This window comes from Eumetopias jubatus, unplaced genomic scaffold (genome assembly GCF_037043125.1).
Source record: "Eumetopias jubatus isolate StellerSeaLion01/CBP00866 unplaced genomic scaffold, mEumJub1_p1.0 scaffold_9, whole genome shotgun sequence".
Classification (NCBI taxonomy): Eukaryota; Metazoa; Chordata; class Mammalia; order Carnivora; family Otariidae; genus Eumetopias; species Eumetopias jubatus.
Window position 1 is genome coordinate 15,893,372 of NW_028274815.1, and position 26,413 is coordinate 15,919,784.

The window sequence follows — 26,413 nt, forward strand, 5'->3', positions numbered from 1 at the left end:
CATTCCCCCCACAGCACTGGCTCAGTTTGGCTATCTTATCCTTTTGGGAGGTTGCCCAAAGGCACACACTGAAGAATGCCATTCAGATATTGTTATGGTAGAAACTTCTCGATGCAAGTGGACTCAACTGACCAGACAGGCCTGACCCTGGTGTCCCGGAGGGGACCCCCTGATGCTGAGTCTGCCAGGCCCCCTGTGTATTTATACTCCAGGTCCCAATAGACGGCTAAGTTGCATGGCAACAGCACCTAGAGATGGCCAACAAATTGTCCTCTCAAAATGTAGACTCTCATAGAAAATTCTAAAGACTTTCCCTTGCCATCACAAATATATACATTCATTTGTAAATCTTTCTATAATCTCAGCCCAACCCATTTTTTTCAGCCTGTGTCCTGCTTGCTGGCCATCACTTACTTGGTGCTACAGCCACAACGGGCTTTCCTTCCTTGTCCTCTGCCAGGAATTTTATCCCTCATCAAACCACCCCCCTTTGCTGATTACAGGACCCTCACTCATCCCCCAGACCCATCAGAAGCTTCCTCCCACAAGTCTTCTTCATCTCCTGATCAGTGATTATCAACTTCTACTCAAAACTCCCAAAGAATTTCTTCTGTATCTGCCTTATGGCTCGAATCCTCAGTAAACATCAAACTGTATTCACATCAGCAAGTTCCCTAATGAGGAACTAAGCTCCTGCTTTCAGCCATATAGAAAGTAAGACAGAAAGATCTGAGCCCTCAAGACCACAGGGATAAAGGCCCTTTGCCGCCATCTATTCACAGTTATAATTCAGCTTCATTTTTGGTCTTAATAAAAAGCATTTGCAATGTTGCTAATGTTCCTCTGGGCCTGTAAACATTTTTACTCCAAACACATCAGATGCAAAATGTTGGAGCCCCACTCAACAAAAGAGCAAGAAGGCCAGAGATGCTTCCAGCCAACAGCCAGAGGGCGGGAGCAGAGACCCCACTCTGAGCAAGCTACCCAGTGCCTGGGTGGGCATGTGTAACTCACAGGCAAAACCAAACCAGTTAAATGAGAGCGGAAGAGGGGATGTTTTTGTTCTTTTTAAAAAGGATCCCAATGTTACATCTAAAGCCTCATGAAATATTTCACAGCTCAAATCAAGAAGTAGAAAACATCAAGATATTTGGACCCTTCACTGCTACCACGGCCCCAAACAGTTCACACCTTCAGCAGGCAAAGCCAACTAAGCCGAGGTGAAATTTGGATGCCTTCCCCTCTCTTAGTCGCCTGGGGGAACAATTAAATTAGAACTATAATGGCTTTACATCAGAAGAAAGTTTACCCAAGCCACACATGAAAAGCAGAATTCTGATTTCATAGCCGCACCTCTGTACTCCATGGTTAAGGACCAAAACACTAGCAGTTGTGAAAAGTAGGGAAGAACAATGAGCAAATTCATGAATTTGGATTTCTGGTGCCCCAGCAATCTTTTGCTGATTTTAAGAATGCCTACCTCTTCTGAAGATGTTAGCATCTAAGAATCTGAGGATAGGTTTGAACTTCATACATTCTTACTTTACAACAGGAACACTTGATAAGTTAGAAGGTTTCACTGAAAGCTGAAAATTATTAGCTTTGCAACAGACCTATACACAGAAGACAAGGGAGTCATGAATACGCTAATGATGTCCCCCCCACCCCCTGCTATGCCCTTGTGGTATTGAGGTTTCATCCCCAACATGTACAGCCATTGTGCCAAATCCAAGCAGCGTGCAATCTGCAGTAGGAATCCCTGCTTTACATGAAACAAGCAGTATGAATCACAGATGTTATGGAGGCATTTCTGAATAAGAAGTCTCCCTGCAGAGTTTTGATGATCTGGTAGTTGGGTAAATGTTCTCCCTAAGATGGAGCAGTAACCTGATAGTTGAAAGGTTATGAGTACAACAGAGCTTTAAATATTTTCTAAACTAATACATTATAGGAGGACAAATCAGCCAGCAGACATTTCTGGACCCATGGAGCACCTAAATGGGTCTGAACTCTGCTGGAATGTAAGCTCCATGAGGGTAGGGATGTGGTTTTGTTCACAACTGTCTCCACTATACTTAAAAAGAGTGATGGGCACATGGAAGGCATGTCAATAAGTACCTATGGATGAACTGGATGATTAACTAATTAAACTTCATTAATGAAGAAGAGTATCATCTTAGGGGGCCCCCAGCTATTCTAGGAAATAGGAGACCCACCAAATACAGGAAACTCACTATACAGAAAGCCAGAAGAGGGAAGACTCATCTACTCCAGAGGAGTAACCCTGCTGAAGGCAGCGACTGTGGACAAGTTAAGGGACCCATCATTCATTCACCAACACTCACCAACTGATTCCATACTGCGTTCCCAGCTTTGGGTCAGGACAGGAACCACAGACACGGTCAGAACACCCCTGACAGACGTGGCATCCTGAACCCACCTGTGACAATGATCTGTGGCACTGCAGATGGGTTTCCAGCCTACCCAAAGGCTGGGGGACGGACACAGAAGCATAGGCCCAGCCATCCGAGAGGAGCTCAGCATCAGCCCAGGCACGACACAGGGAGATGCGTCCCTCTGATTCCTGCTCTTCCTTACATCCATGTGTTTCACCCCAGGAACGTGCAAAACCTGAGCGGAGGGCACAGAGGCTGCGTAGGAATAGTATGTATGTGGCAAAGCAAAGGGAGACATCTTGGAGAGCTGGCAAGAACTGGGGTTCAGAGGGCCTTGGACACAGGAAGGAGAAAGGAAGGAAGCATCTGAAAAGCTACAAGGGACTTTAGGCAGAGTGGTAACAGCTTGTTGGCCTGGGCTGTGCCCCTACCTCTGGAAAGCAGGCCGAGTAAGGCTCTCCCTGATGGCCAGCTACCTGGGGGTCGGCCAGCTGAGCCCAGAGAGTGTAGAGCAAGCTGGCAGCAGCCTCCTCAACCACGTTCCCCCAAAGCCTCTGCCCCCTCACTGCCCCAACCGCCTATTCCAAGTGGGGTGATATTTCTAAAACACAAGTCCAACCACCTCGCTTCCCTGGCTCCGAGCCCCCACCCACCCCACTTTGTGCAGGCAACTGAACTAACACAGTATGCAGGTGGAAAATGGGATCAACATTTGGGGCTCCAGGGAACTGCTCCGTCCCTCTGCACCGAGGCCCACTTGACTCCCAGTCCATGTCACCTGGGAACAGGCATCTGTTCCCCTGGACATCACCCATCCAGCCCACATTTAGCGGGGAGGGAATCTCGAGGATGTAAGGGCAGGAGAAATTAAGAGGCGTTATTATTCAAGCTGGACAAGCAGGAACCAGGATTCTAGTGTGGCTCTCTGTGAACTCACCACGAATGGTCTGACATGGGTCCCACGTCTTTCTTGACCTGTGGCGTCATGGATCTGTCTTCAGTCAGTCACATGGAGTCTCCACTCCCATTACAAACCAGAGTGTTCTATTTCAAGTGGGGGTGGGGGCAGGGTGGAGACCACCCACTCAGCGCCCTCTCCTCCTCTGAAGGTCATGAGGAAAAGGATCGGCCAGATTCTGAGGTAGCCCTGCTCTGCCTGCCTGGGTGCTGTGATCATATATGACCCAGGGGCTCAGCTCCAAGGACATATTTTCACAGCAGAGCAGGAACCTGCTGACAGGGCCTGTCCTGGCCCACGTAGCTAACTCTAACTGGCACGAATGAAGGCACTCCCGCACTTACATCCTCCCAGACGATGCATGTAATATACACAATGATAGATGTTTTCTGTACCTGACAAGGTTGCCACCTCCAACCTGGGACATCCATCCCATGAGCTACCCTCCTGTCCTGACCAGACCCCAGCGTGGGCAACTGGCCTCTTTGACAGCCGAGGGACCCTCCACACGGCCTGCCCAGCACTCCTGCACTGCCTACAGACCAGACCCTGGCTCAGGTGTCCACCCACAGAGGTGGGAGGACAGGATGAGGAAGACCTGTCCCAGCCCCCTTGACACTCCCAGGCTGATGAGGGAAGCAGACAAAAACCAAGGAGCCCAATACATCATGGAAAATGCTATGCTGGAAGGGAACAGTGTGTTCTGGGGACAGGGAGAAGACAGGCAGACTCTACCACAGAGGAGGCAGGAGAGGAGCAATAAGGTGGAAGTGGACACTCACTGCTAAAATCCACCCCTGGGGACACAGCTCCTTCAACAGCCACAGCACCCTCTGCCCGCGAAAGGCAGATCCCACCTGCCCACCGTCCCGAGGCTACAAGCCAGAAGCCCAGATCCCTGGCTAACCCACAAGGAACCCTGAGCCTAAAAGCAACTAATTACAACATTCTGTGTCTTCCCCTAAAAATGGAAGAAACTAAGACAACAGAGAACAATGGACAGAAGAGATCTGTGTTTGGGTCCTGGTTCTATACTAGCTGTGTGACCCCAGGCAAGTCACTTAACCTCTCTGATCCTTCCTTTCCTTATCTATTAGTAGTAATAATCTACAATGATTTTTTTTAATTTGTAGATCATGATGTGCTTTTACATGAACTATCTTAATTTTAATCCTCACAAACCCCTGTGAGATAGGAACTGTCTCCCCATTTTGCAGATAAGGAATAACTGGATCAGAAAGATCAACATTTATTTGAGTCAGGGGCAGAGCCTGAACTGAAACCAGATCTCCCAAATAAGCCCCACACTTCTGGTTCTGCCCACCTCCCTGGCACACTTCTTGTCAAGGCTGACCTCTTTTCACCCATGGAGGCTTTCTCCCTCTTGTGACTCAAATGTCTGGTTTCCTGTGTCCTGATTTTCTGCAGCATGGTGCCCTGGGACAGCTGGAAGGACTTCAGCTCTAGGTACCTTCACTGTTCACCTTTCAAAGCCCCCCAAATAGAACATTCTCTTCTACCCCAGGATCTGCCAGATTGTGCACCAGCCCCCAACAGATCCCCAGAGATAAACAGTGGGAGAAGAAATTCTGGGTCAGCTGCAAGAGTGTGTGGTCAGGTTGGGGAGGGATGTTGAGGGTTTCATCTAGAAGCAGATAATCTTTGCAGAAAAAGGCCAGTCCAGGATGGGGAGGGGAGGGCCATGACCACATTAGTGACTGCCTAAGTTGCCATGGCTGGAGACACTGACGGCAGAAGGCATTGTCAATGTCCCTGAGGGGGTGATGAGACAGCAGAGCTGCAGCTCTGCAAGTGGGGGAACCACACCTGGCTCCATGGCCCGCCGGGCCCACTGCCCGCCCAGCCTCAGCCTCACAGGCAGCACTGACTCACAGGGGGACCTGCGGGGCCAGCCTGGCCCGGCTCTAAGCACATCTGACTCACCGTCTCCTGCCTGAGCCACTGTACGAAATGCCTTCTCCCAGAAATAACATCCATCTTTTTTTTTTTTTTTTTTTTTTTTTTAGCTGGCAGGGGAGCTTTTTCATGTTCTTGGGACTGTAAACTGAGCATCGAATTTTCCGCGACTTTTCCTAGTAAGTATGCCTTGTGGGAAAGTGAAAAACAAGTCCATTTTAGGGCCTGAACATTTTCATAGGTCTTGAGCTGCTTCAGTTTCTCCCAAGGTCATTCATTCACCTGGGGAAGATCCAAAGTGAAAATGTGTCAGAGAGGCCATGGACCAAAGTAAGCACAAGGTCAGGTGTCCAGATCTGCTCAAATGAGAACTAACAGACAATAGCTGTCATTCTGTACCACATGTAGGAAATGTGTATGTGTCTCTAACCTTTACAAGAAGTTTGCAAAGTCAGATTTATGATCCCATTTTACAGTTGTGAAAACTGAGGTTTAAAGACGTTAAGCAACCTGCCCAAAGTTATGCATTGGAACGAGGATTCAAGCTCAGTTCCCAAAGCTTACATCCCTTGACTAAACCACACAGCACCTCTACCTGCAGCCCCAATATGTCCAGGTGGAGAGCAGCCCATTCTCCAACACACACACACACACACACATAGGTCACAGAGCGTGCCAAGGTGTCTCCTTAAGCAGCATCCCCTGGCCTCCTCCATCTCCTTGGCTAGGCTGTCTCCTTCCACCATTCCTGCCCTTCCTAACTACTGAGGCCAAAGGCCCCTGACTACATTCACTGGGGAAAAGCAGAAGATGAAAGAGGCACTGCCCATCTGGTCAACCATCATGTCCTCCTGGGAAATTACTGACCTCTACCAGCCTATACAAGACTCCATTCCTCAGATCCCTACATGAACCCACCTGGGAATAAAAGCAAACTTTTGCACATAAAGGCCCCTGAAGGGAAAAAGATGGTCCTTAGGAGTATGCCAGCTCATTTGCAGATGGGCATCCCAGTGTGCAGGTGGCCAGGCAGGCACTCCCCAGGGTGCAGCAGACCTACCCACCCCCCTGCCCTGTGCCCTGGAGGCTGGCCTGGGGCTGTATAAATGAGCTCCCTTGCCCTCTGGCTCCCAGGTGGGTCTGGCCAGTGGAAGGTGCTACCCTAAAGCAGAGGGTGAGTGGTGAGCAAGATCAGGATACGTATTACTACCCCCACCCCCATGCCACCAAGCTTTGGCCTCTTCTACCAGAGTCCCCAGCTCCTGTGGTGAGCTACAACTCTAGCTAGAGCTCTCCCTCTCCTTCGCCTCAGGGTACTCATCATCCCTTTCAGGACCCTTGTCCTTCTCAGACTCTGTAAATAGTCCCTTATTAAACTGTTCTCAATTACCTCCATCTATTTCCTACCAGGACCCCAGCTCATTCAGAGTCATTTCGAGCAGAGGTACTAACTCAAGTAGAAGGATGTACGGGTTCGGTGAGGGCTACTTCTGTGGCTTATCATCATCAGAGTCTGACCTTTACATGCTGCTTTTACTGCACCTGCTATTTATTTACATTATGACATGCAATCTGGATGCACCCACATTCCTGTTAGCCATAGCCTCAGGCCCCTGGCAGTAAATGCTTTGAGAACTAAGGAGAGAGACCTTAGCCTCAGAGGCTTCCCAGGATCCACAGGTGTACACATTCACACTCAGGACACATGTCGTTTAACATCATGACCCAAGGCAACATATAATGCATGTAGTATGGTTTGGGATTTGATCATAAAATTTTGGTTAAAATCCATGAGCATCTCCAATAGAATCGACTTGCTTTTAGTCTGTACGGGTTTATTCTTGGTGGGAGAGATCAAGATGACTGAGACCCACTCCCTGGCCTCAAGGAGCCCACAGGAAACAGAGTGCAGTGCGTTAGGAGTTGTAAGAACACAAAGGGTGACTCTAACACTGTCTAGAGGTATGAGGGAAAGTTTCACAGAGGAGGAGGCATCCAGAATGGTTTCTGAAGGGTGGACAGGAGCTTACCACGTGATAAGATAAGTGAGGGTGTTCAGGCAGCAGGAACAGCATGCATAAAGGTATGGAGGCACAGAAGAGTATGCTGTGCTCCGGGAACCATAACCACGGCATTATGACTTAAGCTCGGAATGTGTATGGGGAACTGATAGCCATCAGACTGGAGAGGGAGGCCAGGGCCTTGCAACCATGCTTACAGTTCAAAAGGAAGTACAACAGCACCCATAAACCAAATTATAAATGAGTGTGACAGCAAACACTCATGTGTAAAGCTCTGCTAAAAGACAAAATGGACTTCTTACCACAAAGGGCTACATGGTCAGCTGATTTCTAGGTTCAAATTTATACTCCAGAAAAATGAGGCCTAAGAAGTCAGAAAATGCAGGTCACATTTTTTGAAGTTGTTGAAAGAACTTCGTTGAGTATACATGGTCCATGAACTGGTGTGTATCTGTGCCAACTGATCAGAAATAGCCCTTAAAAATGGAGCTATGGACAGACAAATGGATGGATGGATAGATGGATGGATGGATGGGAGGAAGGAAGGAAGGAAGGAAGGAAGGAAGGAAGGAAGGAAGGAAGGAAGGAAGGAAGGAAGGAAGGAAGGAGAGAGAGTGAATGACTTCACAGAAAAATGACAGAGATGGATAAAAGCAAATAGATGTTTCTAAAGCATTCATTACTACCACCATCAAGCTTCTTTCTAACTCAGTGAATGAGTTCTGCCTACTGTCACAAAAAGGGGGAAAAAAAATACTTCAAATGGCCAACTGGATTGGAAGCTGAGTTCAGAACTCCCAGAGCCTTGAGAACACACCGTGCTGCCCTCTACATCATCCCACAAATAACTGGGGAGAGGACCCATGTGCCCATCCTTGCCTCTTGCTGGCCCCACTCCCTGGACAATGCAGGGATCACATGTGGGGATCCTGCGAGAGAATTGTGCCCTGGGGAACATCGCAGACTGTAAATTCCAAGGAACATTACAAACAATTTAAGGAAACTCTTGCAGTTTTGTGAACCACAAATGGCTCCAAGGAAAGTCTGGTTCAGCTTTCAGACCTGGCAATACCTTCCTTCGTGGCAGAAGGACAGTGGCCATGAAAAGACCAGTTTTTCCTTCCCCATATTCCCAAAGGAATGGGCCCTGAGCTGGGAAGGTTGTATTTTCCCCACCTGTGGTTTTATGTTCAAGCCAAGCCAATAAACCGAAATACAGCTTTGGTTCAGATGATTCTCAAGGAGGAAAACAGCAATTTTGCCTTCAAAGGGACAGATCCTGGAGCCAGGAAATAAGAGTTATGTTTCCGGCTACACTAAGGAAAAGCTGGGCTGCAGGCTTCCAGGGGCTTAGCTCCCACGGAGTCCAGGGGCGGCTGGGGATGGGCTCAGGCCCTGGGGATGGTACACACCTGTCACCTAAGGAAGACAACAGTGCATCGGGGGGCAGAGCAGATGCTGAAAGGAGAGTGGTACCTGCAACGAAAGTCAGCTGAACCAGGACACAGCTGTCTGCTGGTGCCTCCAAGAGCAGAGAAACCGGGGTAAACACCGAGGAGCAGTCAGTAATACAGAGATGTGGCAACAGCCAGAGGGAAAGTGTGGCCGTGTGAGGAAGAAGTAAGGTTGCCCTCGAATCCTGAGGCCTCCAGTCAAGTCTCTGCTTCACCTAAATTGTGGCTTTAGGTAAATCATTCTGCCTGGCTGGACCTCCATTTGTCCATCCAGAAAATGGACATAGTCACACCTGGTCTGCTTATCTCACAGGCTCCCAGGAAGAAATGTGAGACTGCCTTCAGGCTTCCGCAAAAATCACACAGAGCATGTTCTAGACCAGGAAAACTACCTCCAAGGGATCTTGTGACCACCGATGCTCCTTGCCTCTCCGCTGGTACAGTAAGTCAGACCCCTCTCCTCCTGTTCAAGTAAGACCAGCTGCGTGGAAGTCCAGCTTCCCCCATGCCAGCCAACTCTGGGCCTCCAGGTGTCAGCTGTCCCAGCACCCCAGGCCCTGGGGATTACATACAGCTCCAACACACCCCAACACTCAGCCACAACAGAGACATGACAATGTTTAACACCAACCCAGTGCAATTACTCATGCCTGTATCTTCCTAGGCACGATGCTACACAGAAAGACATTTCACAGATTTCAATACACACGGGAACCCCAGGAAAATCTACAAGATGCCAAAAGGTTTATTTTTCTAGGATGAACACAATGACAAAGAATCAGACATATATAGTGTTGAATACGACCAGCCAAATATTTTTCTGTAATTTCTACAATAATATGAGGAAAGCTGAAAAAAAAATAAAATTAAAAAATAAAGGCCGCCAGTGTTAGGCTGGTCATTGTAGGTTCTAGCTTCCAAAAATAACAGCCACCCCTATGAATTACCAACAACACTGTTTGCAAGACAGTTGCTTGATACAAGAAATGGAACATATTAATAGGAGCTTCCTGAGAAGAAAGGGCTTAGGGAGGACTGACTGACCTAAGACAGAGGGACGCCAGGGAGGCTATAAGCTCTCAGCCACCAGCCCCTGTGGTGTGCCCTCCCTGGGTTTCTCCCCAAGCCCAAAAGGTCACAGAAGATGCTGCCCCAAAGCCACACAGGTTTAGAGCAGTTAAGCACAGGCTGGGGGGCGAGGGGGAGTTTGAGCTGGGAGGAAGGCATCTGGCTTCAGCCACACATGTCCTTCAGCACTTTGAAGCAAGCCATTAAGTGGATTTATCTTTCCAGACCTGGGAACCCGATGAAGTAACACAGGAGGGGCAAACTTGAAACCAAAATTTAAGATACAAGAATGGGAAAGGAAGTTCAGTGGGAAGGGAAGCCAAGGAGGGATCCAGACGAGGTCTGTCTTCACACAGACGTGTGGTCAGGGAAGTCCCCCTCACCCCCATCCCGCCCTGGGGCCTGGCAGCAAGGGCTCATCTTCTGGGGCCTCCACTCTCACTGGTCCCACAGGGACAAGCAACTGGGCCAGTGTTGTAGGTGAGGTCAACGTGGAAGGAGGAAAGAAAGTGCCCCAAGCTGGGAGTCCAGGGAGTAGAGGTCTGATCTCACTTCCCCCACTTACTGTCTTTGTGATCTTAGATCGCACCATCCCTGCCCTGAGCCAAGGTGTCCTCAATTCGTGGGGCTGTTGCAGAGAGGAGGCAGGAGTGAGAGACTTAATGCAATGCAGTGGAAGCTGGTGTCTGGGGGCCAGACCCCTCCACCCTCAAACCCTGCACCAAGGGAGGTCTTGTGGGTAGTGGGAAGAGTGCCTTCGCTGGGCCTAGCCAAAGGGCGACTCCCACTCAGCAGGCCCAGGCTGCTTCCAGGGGCCCACAAAAGCAGTTCCCAGCTTTTAAGAAGCCATGAAGCAGAAGCTGTGCCCCTCTCAGACCCCCAGCAAAGAAGTGATGGCCCTGGGCCCTCCCCTAGGGACTGGCGCACAGACTAACAGCTACTTGGGCAGAACAATGAACCATGTTTGCCCAGAGCCTCAGAGAACAGAGCCCGAGCCACTGGTGGCTGCTTCCTGGGGTCAGACATGTGCTGAGTAGAAGGAAGACCCCCCAATGCCTGCCTCCCCATCCCCTCACTGAGGAGCTGGTCCATCCAACTTTGTCCCCGTGCTCATATACACCTCCCTCCCTAGACCTTATGTAGCAAAAGGGGGTCTGAAAAAGAGAAGAATCTTGGGGGAACGAGGGAGGGAGTAGTTCAGTCAGACTGGGTCCTGCACTCAAGTGTGCTCCAGCGGACGGGGAAGTTGAGGCAAAGGCGCCCAAAACTGGCTCCAGATGGGAAGGGCTGCACAGGCCAGACAACTTGAGGGGCCCTCCAGCTGCTGTGGTCCAGAGGGTGAGAGAGGAGAGGGGCCAGCAGAGCAGGTTGCCAGCAGGAGGCCAGTCAGGAACCCCTGTGCTGGCCCCAGCCCACCCACCCCCCATGTGTGAGGCTGTGCAGAGGTGGCATGCGCCCTGGGGACAGGCGACAGACGCTGGTCCGTCCTGGGCCTCCCGAATCCTCTGTCCTCTCCCCGCGCCCACAGCACCCCTCCCGCCACCTCCCCTGTTTGGCCCACTTCTGCCTGAGGCCATGTCCACGTGTCCTTCTGCAGGGTCCAATTGAGAATGGGAGCAGCCCCTGGTTCACACTTGGCTGGGCCTCGCCTTTTCTCCGGTAAAGTTCCATTAGTCTGCTGAGCACCTCCTGGGTGCTCAGGGACGCCTGGCCTGTGGGTGGGTACCCAGGAGCCTGGGGAGGAAATGAGGAGGGCCACCCGCCCCACGCCCCCCCCACCAGAAGGCAGCTGCCCCTGGGGGAGCCAGGGATTTGAGGGAACCATGAGACATACACATATTTTACCACTGGAAATAAAGTTGAAAATGTCCCTGGAACCCAATTTACCCAGAATTTCCAGGGGAGTTTGGTGTGAGTGAGTCACCACGGACACAATGGCTGGGTCCAAGTGCCAGGCCAGCTGAGCTCGTGGATACTCAAGCAGAGCTCCGGGTGGGGGAAAGACAGTCCACAAAACACTCAGGCGACGCCTGCCCTGAAGCCGAAAGGGTTGCCTCTCTCCTGTCCAAACCCACCCACTGCAGGCGGCGCGGCAGCCCCACTCTCCTTGCAGGGGCTGGATGAGGACAGAAGGAAACCCAAAAACAAAGCTGGCAATAAATCTCTGCCTGCCCGGGACAGCACTCTGGCTCACCCTGTGTTCTTTCCCTCTCTGAAGGAAAAAAAGATACATAAGGAATAACAACCCCCAAGATCAGCAGAGTTATTAGCGAAGTTTGTGCTACTTCCCACCCTCTTTCTCACAGACACAATGTAGGCTTTCCAGCAGGGCCTCCAGCCAGCAAAGCTCTCACAGACCCCATCTCCTTCACGAGTTAGGAGGCAGACATAGGCTAGTGCACAGAAATCATCCTGTTCTATTCCCCACACACACCGGCCACTAGGAAAGTAAACCCAGATCCCACACGGGAGCAGGTGGCTTGGCTTCTAAGAACAATTTCCCTTAACAGCCCAAGAAACTATTCCAGAAAGTAAGAATGACATTCACAGTAAGTTACCACTAAACATCAACCATGTGCCACCACTGAAACCTGCAACCACCCCTCCAGAAAGAATTCCCATTTAACAGAAGAGAAAACTGAGACCCTGAGAGACTGAGTATCCAGTAGCATCGGCAGTGAGATTAACCCATCAAAGCTCTAGTCTAAAGGCCACACTCCTGCCATTTCCCTGACTGCCTCCCAACCCTACTGATCTCACTAAACACCTGACCCCTAACAGGAGTGAGCTCTCAAAGGACGAGTGTGAAAATGACTTGCGTATGCAGGCAGCACACCAGAATAGCATCTGTATAGCCTGGGTGCAAAAACCTGGAAGTGAGGCTAATTCAGGCCTAGGGGCCTTTGTAAAAGTAACAGTCATCATAATATAATACTATACTATTACTACCATGCAGTCTTCCCTAGTACAACAGAAATGCTGGGCTTCCTGGATACCCCGATGGAGAGAGAATCCAAAACTTGATACTAAGGCTTCCACTCAAGTGTGAGGAGAAGGAAGAACCCTTCATTCTAGCGCTGACTTTCCAGGCAGCAAATGAAAAGCTCTCTGCCCCCGCGGGCCCAGGTCACAGACCCACTCCCCACCCCCGGCCCAGCCTCCTGCCCCTGCCTCCAGGTTCCTCCAACCCTCCGTCAGGCGGCTCAGACATTCACCCACCCCCAGGGAACCGAGCAGCCCCCCAAAGCCAGGCCCCATTGAAGCTGCCACTTTCCTGCCCAAGGAAGATGCTGAGCGTCGAGTCCCAGGGACGCTGAGTGCATCCACCACAGGCCTCCCTCTGAGAGAGGTGATGTGCAGAGTGGTTGAAAGCTCAGACGGAATCAGAGTCAGACAGATAGGGGTCTGAGCCCTTGCTGTGTAACTCTGAGCCTCAATTCCTTCTTCTGTAATTTGGGAACAATATTAGTCCCCACCAAAAGGGTCATTGTGAAGATTACAACATATAAATGCTACAAAACCCTTAACATAGGGCCTAGCCCACTGCTGGAGCTCAGGAAATACCACCTACTAATATGAGAATGGTTAAATCCAAAGACTCAATAGATCAGCAGGACAAGGCTGGTCAGCCCAGACCCACCACCTTCCGCCCCTTTGCCCCCACGCCGTGGCCTCAGCACCCTGCAGGTTCCAACACACACGGTTCCACTCAGGATGAAGTCATTCATCAAACCACCTCTAACGTGGGCAGGGCCTGTGGCAAGAGTATAGCTGAAAGCCTGTGGCCCACCCCCTACCTCCTGTCCCCAGCTCCGTCTCCACCCCACACCCGTGAGGGACCTCCTGAGGGCCTCTGGCAAGAGTTGCCCACATGGGGACTCAGGATGGACCCCAGCAAGGCCCCTGAGCAGACCTCAGGGCCATCGGGACCAAGGATTCCAGGGTCCCTGGTACCAATGAGGTAGGGGAGCCTGGAACTGGGTTCTGGCTGGGAATGTCACTTTGAACCCTTGTCCTCCAGGAAAGGGCATGGCCAGAGGAAGGGGAAAGCAGGGACACAGAGCATGTGACCAGGACAATCGCACTTACTTGCTTATCCAGCACTTCCTCTAGGACCCTGTGCGCCCTAGGGATAGCGAGATGAGTAAGACCAAGGCCTACTCACAGGGAGTTGGCAACCTAAAGACTCTCTTCGCACCTGCAGTAAGGTGAGCCCTGGTGCAGAGGTATGGGCTACGGTGTCAGAGCACAGAGGTGGGACAGCTCGGAGGGTGGCAAAAGCCAGAGCAGAGGGCGAAGGGAGTCCCCAGGCAGAGAAGGGAGGCAAGGGCATTCCAAGAGGCAGAAGCAGGCACAGGCCTGAGATGTGGGAGAGCATGGGCCACAGGGACCAGCACGGTTTGCAGAGTAGAAATGGGCAGGGATTGGAGATAAGGCTCAAAAGCTTTAGGAAGGGGTGATCCAGGATGGGTCCTTTATGCTGGGGAGCTCCAAGGAGCGTATCCAGACTCTAAATTCCAGCACCCACTCTGCCTTGGATGCAGCATGGCCTTTGCTCACCCACAACCCCCAGACTCAGCCTCCTCCCCTCCAGCAGGAGCTGAGCTGCCCACTCAGGCCCTGGGGAGGGAGGTCCGAGTCCTCAGGCCCCTGACGCTGGTGCACCAACTGCAGAGTCTCCCCTACCAAACCTCTAAAAATGTCTATCAGAGCAAATTTCCAGATGGATCTCCAGCAACCCCAGATGCACAAAGGAACAACTGTGCAAAGCAATTCCCAGGCCTTTCCTTCTTATGCCAACCAGAGAAAATCCTAGGCCCTGCTCTGGTCCCATCTCCTGCAGGAAGGCTTTCTCAGCCTGTTCAATGCACAGCGGTCTCTCCTGGTACTGAACCCCATCAATGTTCACAGTCCAACTTGCCTCAGTCCCACACCACCTGGGGACAATGACTGGTCTGCCCCTTTTCAGGACAGAAACATGGCCCGACTCAGCACAGCTGGACATGCAGGAAACATAAGCAAATAAACACCTGCTAAAGGGAGGCATATGGTGTCCTCCCTCATTTCCTCAGGTTCTAAGCCTGTGGGCCAACCAGCTATAGGACACTGGACAGGATGGGTAATAGTCAAGCCCTTCTAACTTCTCCATTCCTTATTGTCCTCCCTCAGGACAGCTGGCCCTGGTTCCGCTATGTGGACCATGCACTTCATAGAGGCCTATAGCCAAGGAACAGCAGAGTTGGAAAGATGCTTAGCCCAACCTCATCACTTCCAGGTAGAACAGAGGTCCCAGGTGGTGAGGGCCTTACCCAGTTTACTCCAGCTGCTGAGAGAAAACTTACCCTTGTATCCCCTGCCCCTGGGGCTCTATCCTGCCCCTCAGCCCAGTGCCAGGGCAGCACCAAGGACATCCACGGTGGCTTCGGTCAACACGCACCCGCAGCTCTGGACAACACCCAGCCCCTGCCAGCTGGAGGATTAGCCTGTGCTGAGCTAGAGGAGGCCAAGCCTCGGGCTGATTGTTGAAGCCCAGCTGGCCCCAGCTGGAGAGCAAACCGCCCTCCATAGCCAATGCCTGCCCCCTCCTGGGGCAGAGTCCCATGTGACCAAGGAATTAGCTCAGTCCACTCAGAAGGCCCCTGAAAAACATTAGTACCTACTCCCAGTGCTCAGGGAATGGTGATGTGAGAAAGAAATCCCTCCAAAACTTGGGGAAATATCAGAACTGTAGATTTAGAAAGCTTTAGAATAGAGAAGGCAGAAAGCCATATGGCCTTTTCAGACCTTCCTTCCTACAGTGAGGATTCCCTCAGCTGGGTGGAGGGACCTCGGACCAGGATGTAAGGAGGTGGGTGACATGCCTACTGTCTTCTTCCAATCAACAGGCCCTTGGCCTGCTTTGCACATTCTAAAAGACCACCCTCTTCTCAGCCTACACCTAGCCCCCAAATGCCCCAGCCTTGCCACATGCAGCTCAATACACACGCTGCTACACTCAGAGAAGTCTCCTCACTACTCAGTCCCCTGCTCATGCATTCATAAATTCACCAGTCACTGAGCCCCACAAGAGGGCAACATCCTAGGTCTCAAGCAAAATCCAATGGGGTAAAGGAGGACAATCCAAGCAGGCAGACCAACCCGGTCACAGGCAAGGAGGCAGGAACCTGCTGGGCCCACTTAGGGAACAGTACAGCATGACCCAATGTAACAGGGTGTAGGGGAACAGCAGGAGAGAAATGAAAATAGTAGCTGGAGGTCAAGTCACCCGAAGCACCTAATACCAGGCTGAGAATCACCCAGCCCAACCCTGGCAAAGCATGGGTTTGGGTTAGAATCCAAGATATACGCCGAGAACGTAGAGACTATCCTGGAGTGTCCTCTGGAGTCCCGGTGAGGTTGCGCATGCTTTCTAGGCCTCCATGGTGAACATCCCCTCAGCTTCTACACCCCAGCTCAAGGGTCACCTACTCTCTGAAGCTTTTCCCACTCCCCTTCCTTGACCCACAGGACCCACACAGAATCTACTATAGTACCTGTGACATTCATCGTGCTTCATGGTTGGTATTTCTCTCTTCCCCCACAATTCAAGTCTTCCAAATGCAAATCCCATGTCTTATTATCTCTGTATCTCTAGAGGCCAGCAAAATATCTGGCATGACCTGCTTATTCAAAAGACGGAGGGAAGGAGGGAGGGGTGGACGGACGGATGGCTGGACAGATGGCTGAACAGGGAGACGGACAGATGATAGACTCTGACTTGAACAGTAAATATCCATAGAAAAGACCTCCATTTCATAGCAGTCATGGATTCCTAAAATAACCACTTGCTCAAACTCTAAAATGGATAAAAGTATTTGACCCAATTATCTTGGTTTTCCCAGGTCCCCTTCCGTCTGTCCAACCATCCCGTTGGTGCCCAAAACCTTTGGCAGATTCCTCAGTAGAGCTGAGCTGGGGCATCAGGCCCAGCCTCCCAAAGACATCATGGGAGAGGAAGAGCCACAACTGGATCCTGGCACAAGAACATCCCTTCAGTAATTACATGATTCCAGACAGACATAAATAGACAGATTAGCCTTTCTGCATTTTTCTATAAAAATAACAACAGTTCCTAAGCACACTGGCATGACTGTGGACATTAAGCATTGCAACCTGCTGTTCTTGGCAGTCAAGGGCTGGCCTCCCTTGCTGTTCCCCCCCACCGCCACCACCTCCTCCTCAGGGCTCTTGGAGGGCTCCTCATGCCTGGCTCTGTCCACCCCTATTGCCCCAAAGCAGGTTGGCAGCCAAGCCCTGAGACTGGCTAAGGACTTTTATGACCATCATGTCCATGGTTTGCTGTTCTCTTGGCTGGATCTTTATCTGCTTTTAGTCATTATGTAACTAGAAATCCTGTACACACGGTGAAATGATTATATGCCCCATTCTGTACTAGAGGAAAGAGGAAGAATGTTTCCTCCATCTGCGCTCTCACCCAGAGGAAGAGCAGTCTCAATGGTGAACCCCTTGCTTTATACACAAGAATATGTAAATCTCTTTCCTCCCTCTCCCTTCCCCCTCCTCCTTCTTCTCCTTCCTCTCTCTCCCTCCCTCCCCACTTCCCGCTCCCTCCCACCCTCTCTCTCTCACACTCCCCCCATTATTTTTCACTTGTCCTCAGGTGCCCAAGCTGAGCCTGGGTCATGCCTGCAGACCAAGAACCAAGGCACCTGCTACCCTGGATTCTCTTTGCCTCCCTCTCTCTTCCACACTGGACCTTGCTCTTCCCCAGGCTCAGGGCTCAAGAATCAGAGGCAGGACTCTGGAGCCTAAAGTACTGATTACCAGACCCTCCTCTCTTAAGCCCATGAATTCTCCAACCTGAAAATAGTGCCACCTCACCCTCCTGGCAGATACTGATCCAGTCAAGCCTCTGACCACAAGACAAGGGTCTGGAACTGCCCACAGATGGCCTTGGATCCTCTGGAAGACAAAAGATGACCAGCACTGCCTACAGGCCAGAGGGCTACATCTTCTCTTGCATGCAATGCTATCATTCCTCTTGGCCTCTGATCCTCTGGATCAGAAAGATCCAGAACAAGGTGTGGGAGTTTGATCAGGCTACAGGCCACACACCCAATCAACTATGCAAGGCATCTCTCGTGAAGGCCAGACCACTGAATGAAAAGGGGATTTGGAGTCACAGGCCTCAGGTTCAAGCACCAGCTCTCCCACCCACCAGCTATGAGATGAGGGCAGGTCTCAAAAACACAGTTTGTAATACAGTGTTTTTACCATTGCCAAATGCCGGTGAAAAGTAGTATCTTGGTATAATTTGCATTTACTCTTGTTTCTAGTGGGTGTGAGAATCGTTTCATATCTTTGTGACCATTTTATAAACATATCACATATCACCTACTGGCCTCTGAGCACCTCAAAGTCAGGATCACTTCTGATTCATCTTTGTAGCCTACTGCCCAGCCCAAAGCTAGCAAAGATCACTCAGTGAGTGTTTATGGAACGAAAAAGTGAATGACCACAGGTGCAGGGGCTGGGAGCTGACACCCTAGTGATCAATCTGAGCACCTCTCTTGACTGGGTCTTGCTTCTCTCAGAGCACCTTTTCAACAGGCTTTTGGACATACAAAGCAGAGTTTTAAGGCTGGTCTGCTGTGTTTTCTTCATGAGGAGATGAGGCATGTATAAAACTTATTAAAGATTATAGAGCACCAATCTCAATACCAACTTGGTACTATGAGTAGAGCCTTGAAAAAACTTTTGTGGGTCATTCTGCTGATTATCTCTCAGTGAGTCACCAACAAGGGAAGGCACTTCAGATGTCCTGACTCAAAGCCCCCCTAAGTCCGGGTCCTCTTGCTTCTCACTCTAGTCCAGGTTCTGAGGGTAAAAGCTGACTTCTTCCTGCGTGTCAGGCCTGAAAACCCTGCGAGCTATACGCATCTGCCTCCCAACCACACCCTTGCAGTCAGACCTGGCCCAAGCAGTGAGGCATTCACCGAGGGGCTCCCGCGGCTCCTAGCATTGCCAAGTCACTGACGGGCTTCCCCAGATACTGTGAATCATGCCAGGAGAGCCCACTGTGAGCTGAGTCTCCCCATGTCCCAAGTCTCAGACAGACTCCAGGAGGGCAGACTGAGGTGAAATACGCAGTGATGTGGCCATCAGCCAGGGACATCCAGAGCCCAGCCTGCTCCATTTCAGGGTGAGGACAGCCCTGGCATTCACAGCAGGGGGAGGCCAGATATCCCCCGGCAAAGTCCAGACCTCTTTGCCGGGAGTCCTAGAAACCTCCAGGCTTGAGGGTTACTTAACAGGTGTGGGGTGTGGGACCAAGGAATCACAAGCCCAGGAAGGAGAGAAGGAAAGGGAGCTGGTTATGGAAGAGCCTGAGAGGGAAGGGACATCGCCCCCACATCCAGATTCCTGGACTCTGAGGATGGAAGGAGCAAGCACTGCCCATCACTGATGCAGAGGAAGGAATGCAGGTCTGCAGTCACATCTGCCTCTTACCAGCCCTTGGATGTCCTGATCCATGTCACAGTGGAAGACAGGCAGTCCTCTGGCAACTAAATGGTGCCTGGGTTTCTACCTCCAGGCTTAGGGCTCTAATTCTCCTCAGAGAACTGGAACTTTGGCTGATGAGGTGCTCCCTCTCACTTCCCACTCCCACATACCCCAACAGCACAAACTGAGCCTGGGGTCAGACACACAGTTTCTCCATCAACAGCTCTTAGGTTGACCAAGGAGAAAAAGGCTTTGGAAGGGAAAACATGACTTTTCACTGCTGGTGGGTAACAAGAGCGGAAATCTGAGGACTCTGAACTCTAAACCACTTCTGAAATGAGCCAGGTACTTTCTTCAGTCCTGTTCTGCTGTGGATTTTCTCTGCACCTGAGAACAAGGTCTATACACTTTCTCTTGTGCCAGCCTCATAGCCAAGAACAGAACCAGACACCAGCTGGGTGCTTGGTGAAGCCCAGGATGGACGGGCAGACACAGTGAGGCAGATGGATGGAAACACTGATTATCTCTGTGAAAGGCCCGGCCTCTGCACAACCTGCCTTGCACTGGACTGGACTCTTCTTTCTTATTCTCCATCACCCAGCCTTTGCTTTACAGGGAAATCTATCAGGATGCTCAGAGCCCCACATACTTCCCTGGTGAGCTGCAGCTCACTCCTTCACCATTAATCTCCAGGAGGTTGGCTCCCCCAAATCCCTCCGTTTCCAGTTTTATCTGGAACAAAAATAGACTCTTGCAAACATTCCAGTCTTTGGGTCATTGGTTCATAGGCTTCGTCCAGCCCTGGCCAAGGTTCCTACCTCTGAGCTCACTCAGAACACCATGGCTGCCTGGGCAGAGCCAGCTAGTTGACATTGTGGCCTGATTCAACACAGTGTGTTGCTCCTTTGGGCCTTTCCAATGGTCCTTGACTACAAAGCTATTCAGAGACACTGATGCCAACCAGCCAGGCACCTTAATCAGCAGCCAAAGTGCAGATCAAGGGTGCCAATCATGTAATGGGGCACGACTCATCACCGAGGAGAGCTGCCACCCCTTCTGGGGGCTCCAAGGACACAGTATTTGTATATGTCTTTCCGCATTTAACTCATTCTATTCTGAGAGTGTTTGTTTATTTATACATCTTGCCCTGTCACTGTAGCGAAGCAGAAGCCAGGTCTGAGTCCACATTAGGAACTTGCCAGAAAATATCACCAACATTCTTCCTATACAACTTTTGTTAAAAGAGCCTTCAAGACAAGAAAAATATCTCTTAAAGGACTAACTGAAGGATATGCACTCATGCTAGAGATGCTATAAAGCTCATGTTGAATTGGGCCAGATGGTCGAGAGCTATGGATCCAGGCTGCTCTGTCTGTCACCTTTACATCAACTCCCATTAAGTTTTCCTGATATAAACTCTGCCATTGCATCATCTGCGTACATTCAGAGCTGAGATAAGAAAGAGCCATGTGAAACACTCTGATTTATCTATGAGAGGAAATCTGTCTGGTATGTGACAGGGGGGTCCCATTTTTGTCTAAAGTATTCCCTAAGCATCTTATAGGCACTGGTATATAAATGTAGTATCTTATATACATAACATCTTATACTGTGTTGTTATCTTACAAATCCTGTTACTGGTCAGATTTCTATATTCACCTTGGGAGCTAAGATTGTATTATAGATTAAATGCCAGCCCACCACTAGGAAATACACAGGAGTGCATTTGGAGGACTAACCTAACCTCGGACTTTATTTTCTTTTCATTCCTCTATTTACCCTGGGACCCAATCACCTGTCTTTTTATTTTACCCTGCTGCTTATAAACTGTCTCCCAAGTTCTCTTGTAACAAACTGGGGTCTTAATTAATTAACTGATGAAGTTATTAATTTATTAGTTATAGCCTTATCAATGAGGGTCAGTTAAGTTTTGCTACAAAATCAAAAAATCCCAATATCTCAGTGGCTTAACACCACAAAGATCCCTGTGTGTGTATGTGGGGTGTGTGTGTGTGTTTCTCACAGAGTCGCTGGGAGCTGTGCTCCAGGCCTTCATCATTCAAGCTTGTACCTGACAGAAGCTCCTATTTGACACATGCTTCCATGATCACTGCAGCAGGAGAGAGAGGTTAAGTCGTGGACTGGCCCTTAAAAACGCCACATATCACTTCTGCTCACATTTCATTGGCCAAAGTAAGCCACACAATCATGACAAATTACAAAAAGAACAGAAAAGTACCAAACTACTATTGGTCTGAAAGGTGGAAAACTGGAATATCTGTGAACCTTGCTAATGATGAACACAATAGCAAGGGCCACCATATAATGCACCATCTAAATTGGGACACTTCTGAGAGTGAGAAGAGGAAATAAAAGTACTAAAAATTATGTAATTTTTAAAAATGTTTATATATTGACTAACATCTTGATTTTATTTTATTGATGGACCATAAAATTGTTCTCTTTAAAACCAAATTTCAAAAGTAAAATTGTTTCTAAAACCATAATATATGCATAACAACATACATCAATTAAAAAAATCTATGTTGATAATCTGAACATTAAAAAAACAGTGGAAGCAAAATAGCTTATTCTTGGTGCATATTCACATATTTTAATCAGTTTCTTAGACACATCGCTCTTTAATATTGTATCACTGAATTTTTCTGAACAATGTAATTTTTTCAATATGATCTTATCATTTTAGATTTTTCCATTAAATGGCCTATAGTTTTCTTCAGAGTTGCAGGTTACAGTTAATAAATTTGAATTGCTGACTTTTAATTGACCCTTCTTTGTAGACTGCAATTTTTTAATTTAGAAAACATTCTACCTCCTGGTCCTGAGATGTCTGGTAAGCTTGGAGAAAATTTGGCTAAATGGAGAATATTGTCAATTTCAATTATTTTTTATATTGAAATGAGTAAATATTTCACTTCAGATATTTTCACAAATGATTTACTTTTGCCTCAGAGTAGCTTTCCTTGACAAAACATGTCAAATAAGTTGTCTCTATTTATGGTTCTTTTGAATGGTTCACCAGTTTTAGATGCTGCAAAAGCACAGGCCTACTTCATTTCAATATAAATTCACTTCATTATCATATGAACACCATTACAAGACTCTTCCCATAAACCAAGACATCCCAGACACTCCAAAAGAATTTGAATACTAAATATTTCACACCATATAAGCTCTCATTATTTTACTTTTTCACCTCCTCCCTTGCTTTTATAGAGATAAAGCTGGAAGGTTTTGTTTTCAATCATTGTAATTCACTAAAAGATTCAAAAGCTGATGTGGTAAGGTGAGCCATTCATTTAATTTTGATTAAATATTTCCAGCTGGTTTTGAACAAATGAACCAAAACTTAGATAATTTGTTTATACAAAATCTCAACAATATTTTAGGACTCTGAAGTTGATGGACAAAGTGGTTCTTTAAAAGTTCAAAGATTTATAAAATCTGATTAATGAGAGACAGCAAGAGGAGAAAGTATATACTTCCATGGTAAAGTACTATTTTGTACTCAAAATCAGTTTTGACGTAAAATTTTTGTTGCTCAGTTTTTCTTAATCTATATAAAATTATTTCATTTTTGTACAACTCTAGCTTCTAATTAAATTGATAGAACACCACAGTTATTATATGTGCACCCAACCAAATCCAAGTACATTTCTAGTCTATAAACATCTTAATTTAGTAAGACTATTATTTGTTCTACAATACTGTGTTCCACCAAAATTTCTACTTTTATTATCACTGCAAAAAAAAACTTCAATGTTCAACTTCTCAACAATTTATAATTGCATTCATTTCAGCTATTTCATCTTTGACAGAATTAATTTCCAAAAGCTTACTTGGATTCCATAAATTGGGTGAAAAATTGAACCAATGTCAAAATTAATTTAACGGATATTCTATTTGAAGCATCTTATGACACTGATATAATGCTGGCTTCACGCGATCCTTCTGCTAATGGAGCCAACACACCCACTGCTATCACTTCACTTTCCATCCATGGCCAGGAAAATTTGGAATTAAAAATGAGTGAAATTAACTTAGTAGAACAGACATTTGGTCTAAATGAGTCATAAAATGATATATAAACACACCTTTTATAGCTATTAATCCTAATTATGTTTGGGCACAAACTTAACTACAAAACTTTTGAGAGGCTAATGCCTCTTCAACAAACATGTTTGTGTCTTCTGGTTTCCATGTGGTCATTCGTATTACTACACCCATGGTATCAGCAAACACTTTTTCCAAGCTACACATTAATCATTAACTTTCTTGAAAGATCAAAAAAAAAAAAAAATCAGTACTTAATTTTCTACTAAGCATGCATTTTAGATTTTTAACTCATTGTTATAAAGAGTATGCTACCAAAAAAAAATGTTTAAGCATTACTAAACAATAAATAGCTAATAATTGACACCAATGATATATGACAAAATCATTCTTTTTTTTAAGATTTTATTTATTTATTTGACAGAGAGAGACACAGAGAGAGAGAGAGAGGGAACACAAGCAGGGGGAGTGGGAGAGGGAGAAGCAGGCTTCCCACGGAGCAGGGAGCCTGATGCGGGGCTTGATCCCAGGGCCCTGGGATCATGACCTGAGCCGAAGGCAGACGCTTCACCGACTGAGCCACCCAGGCGCCCCATGAAAAAACCATTCTTGAAGGAATATCCAGACTTCTTCTTATTCTCTGTACAGCAGAACTTCTCACAGCCTCTATTTCCTACAGATGTTTCACATATACCCAACATGTAATTTCCCTCATTTTCCAATGACCCCACTGATTTGTGGCCTGGCAGACTTCATGTATTTCATAAGCTAAGGCGCTTGCCATAGCATAGCTGGTTGGATTACCAAATGAATTTCCCCAATCACCACCCAAGACCAAGAGTCCAATCCCACCTTGTTATATCAGGAAGCAAGAGCATCCCACAGGCTGCCCTTAACAGGTTGGTATTACTTATATTCTGCCTGGAAAGGGAACTGGGTAAATAGAAGTGTACCGTAGCAAGGGGCCTATCTTTTATATAAACTAGTATATTATTAACTCTAAAGTAATAAGCTCAAGATATGTATTGTGTTTCCTAGAGCAACTACTAAAATAATAATGCAAAATGTATAGCTAAAATTCAATTGAGAAATCAAAATGAAATACCAAAAACTATTCAATTAACCCAAAAGAAGGAAAGAAAGGAAGAAAAGTGGAACTTAAAACAGATATGAGAGGGGTGCCTGGGTGGCTCAGTTAAGTGTCTGACTCTTGATTTCAGCTCAGGTCATGATCTCAGGGTCATGGGATCGAGCCCCATGTTGGGCTCTGTGCTGGGTGTGGAGCCTGCTTAAGATTCTCTCTCTCCCTCTCTCCTTCTGCCCCTCCCCTGATCCCTCTCTAAAAAATATTAAGAATAAAAAGAAACAGATATGACAAATCCAAAACAAATGGCAAAATGGCACACCTGAATCCAACTATATCAAAACTTACATTAAATACCAATGTACTAAGCACTACAATTAAAAGGTCATGTAAGTCAGAATGAATCTAAAAAAGTTAAGTCTCAATTATATACTATCTGCAAGACATGCACTTGAAATGTGGAAATACAAGTAGGTAGAAAGTGAGAGGGAAGAAAAAAACAAACCATGCACCCTCATCACTAAGAAGCTGAAACAGCTAGCCACATCGAAGAAAATCGACTTCAAGACGAGTATTAGCAGAGATAAGGAGGGACATTTTACAATGATAAAAAGTTCAGTTTCACACAGTGAGCCTAAATCTGCCTGCAGTTGATAACTTCAAAAACTATAAACCAAACCTGAAAAAAGTAAAGGGAAAAATAGACAAATCAATAACCGGAGCTGGAGATTTTATTACCCCTCTTTCAGTGACTGACAGAACGATGAAAAAGAAAGCCATTAACAGGTATAGTGGATCTGACCGACACTCTCAGACACATGGGCCAGACGGACGTGTACGGAACACTGCCCCCATCAGCTGCAGCTTACACACTCTCTTCAAATGCACACTGAGTAGTCACCATAGGTTGGGCCATAATAGGTCTAAATAAATTCAAATATTAAAATATTATGGAGTATGTTCTTTGACCACAACAAAATTAAACTAGAAAACAATAATAATATGGAAGATAGAAGAGCTCCCAAATATTTGGCAATTAAATAATCCCCTTTTAAATCAGCTTCGGAGAAGTCACAGGGGAAATTAGAAAACATGTGAACTGAATGAAAATGAGTACACAGTGTCTCAAAATTTGTGAGATGCAGTACAAGAGTACTTAGAGGACATTTTATAGCTTCACATGCTTATATAACAAAGGAAACAAGGTGAAGAAACAGTGATATAACATTTCACCTTAAACTAAAAAAAAAAGAAGAGCAAATGGAACCCAAAATAAAAGGAGGGAAATAAAAAATAAAAGAATAGCAATCAAACAGAAAATAGAAAAACAATGCCAAAAATTTATCTTTGAGAGGACTGACAGAAGTGATGTGCCCCTCAGAGGAAGGACAGGGAGAAAAGAGAGAAAATACACATTACAGTCTCAGGAATGCAGGAGGAAAATTGCTACAGTTCCCCTAGCCATCAAAAGGACAACAATGGAATATTATACACCATAGTATATGAATAAATTTGACAACTTTAGATAAAATGGACAAATTTCTTGAAAAACACAAATTGTCAAAATGAACACAAGGTGAAATAGAAATTTTGAGTAGCCCTATACCTGTCAAAGATACGGAATTTGTTATCAAAACCATTCTCAGAATGAAAAACTCCAAGTTCTGATGATTTCACTGCTGAATTCTAACAAATATTTAAACAAGAAATAATATTAATCATATGTAAACTTTCAGAAAACAGAGAAAGGAACACTTCCCAGCTCATTTAATGAGTTCAGCATATTCTGATATACCAAAGCCTGCAAAAAAATTACAAGAAAACTTCTCCATGAACACAAATGCAAAATCCTTAACAAAATACTAGCAAGCAGAATCCATCAACGTATAAAAAAGATAATTCATCATGAACAGGTGGGTTTAAATTAGGAGTTCAAG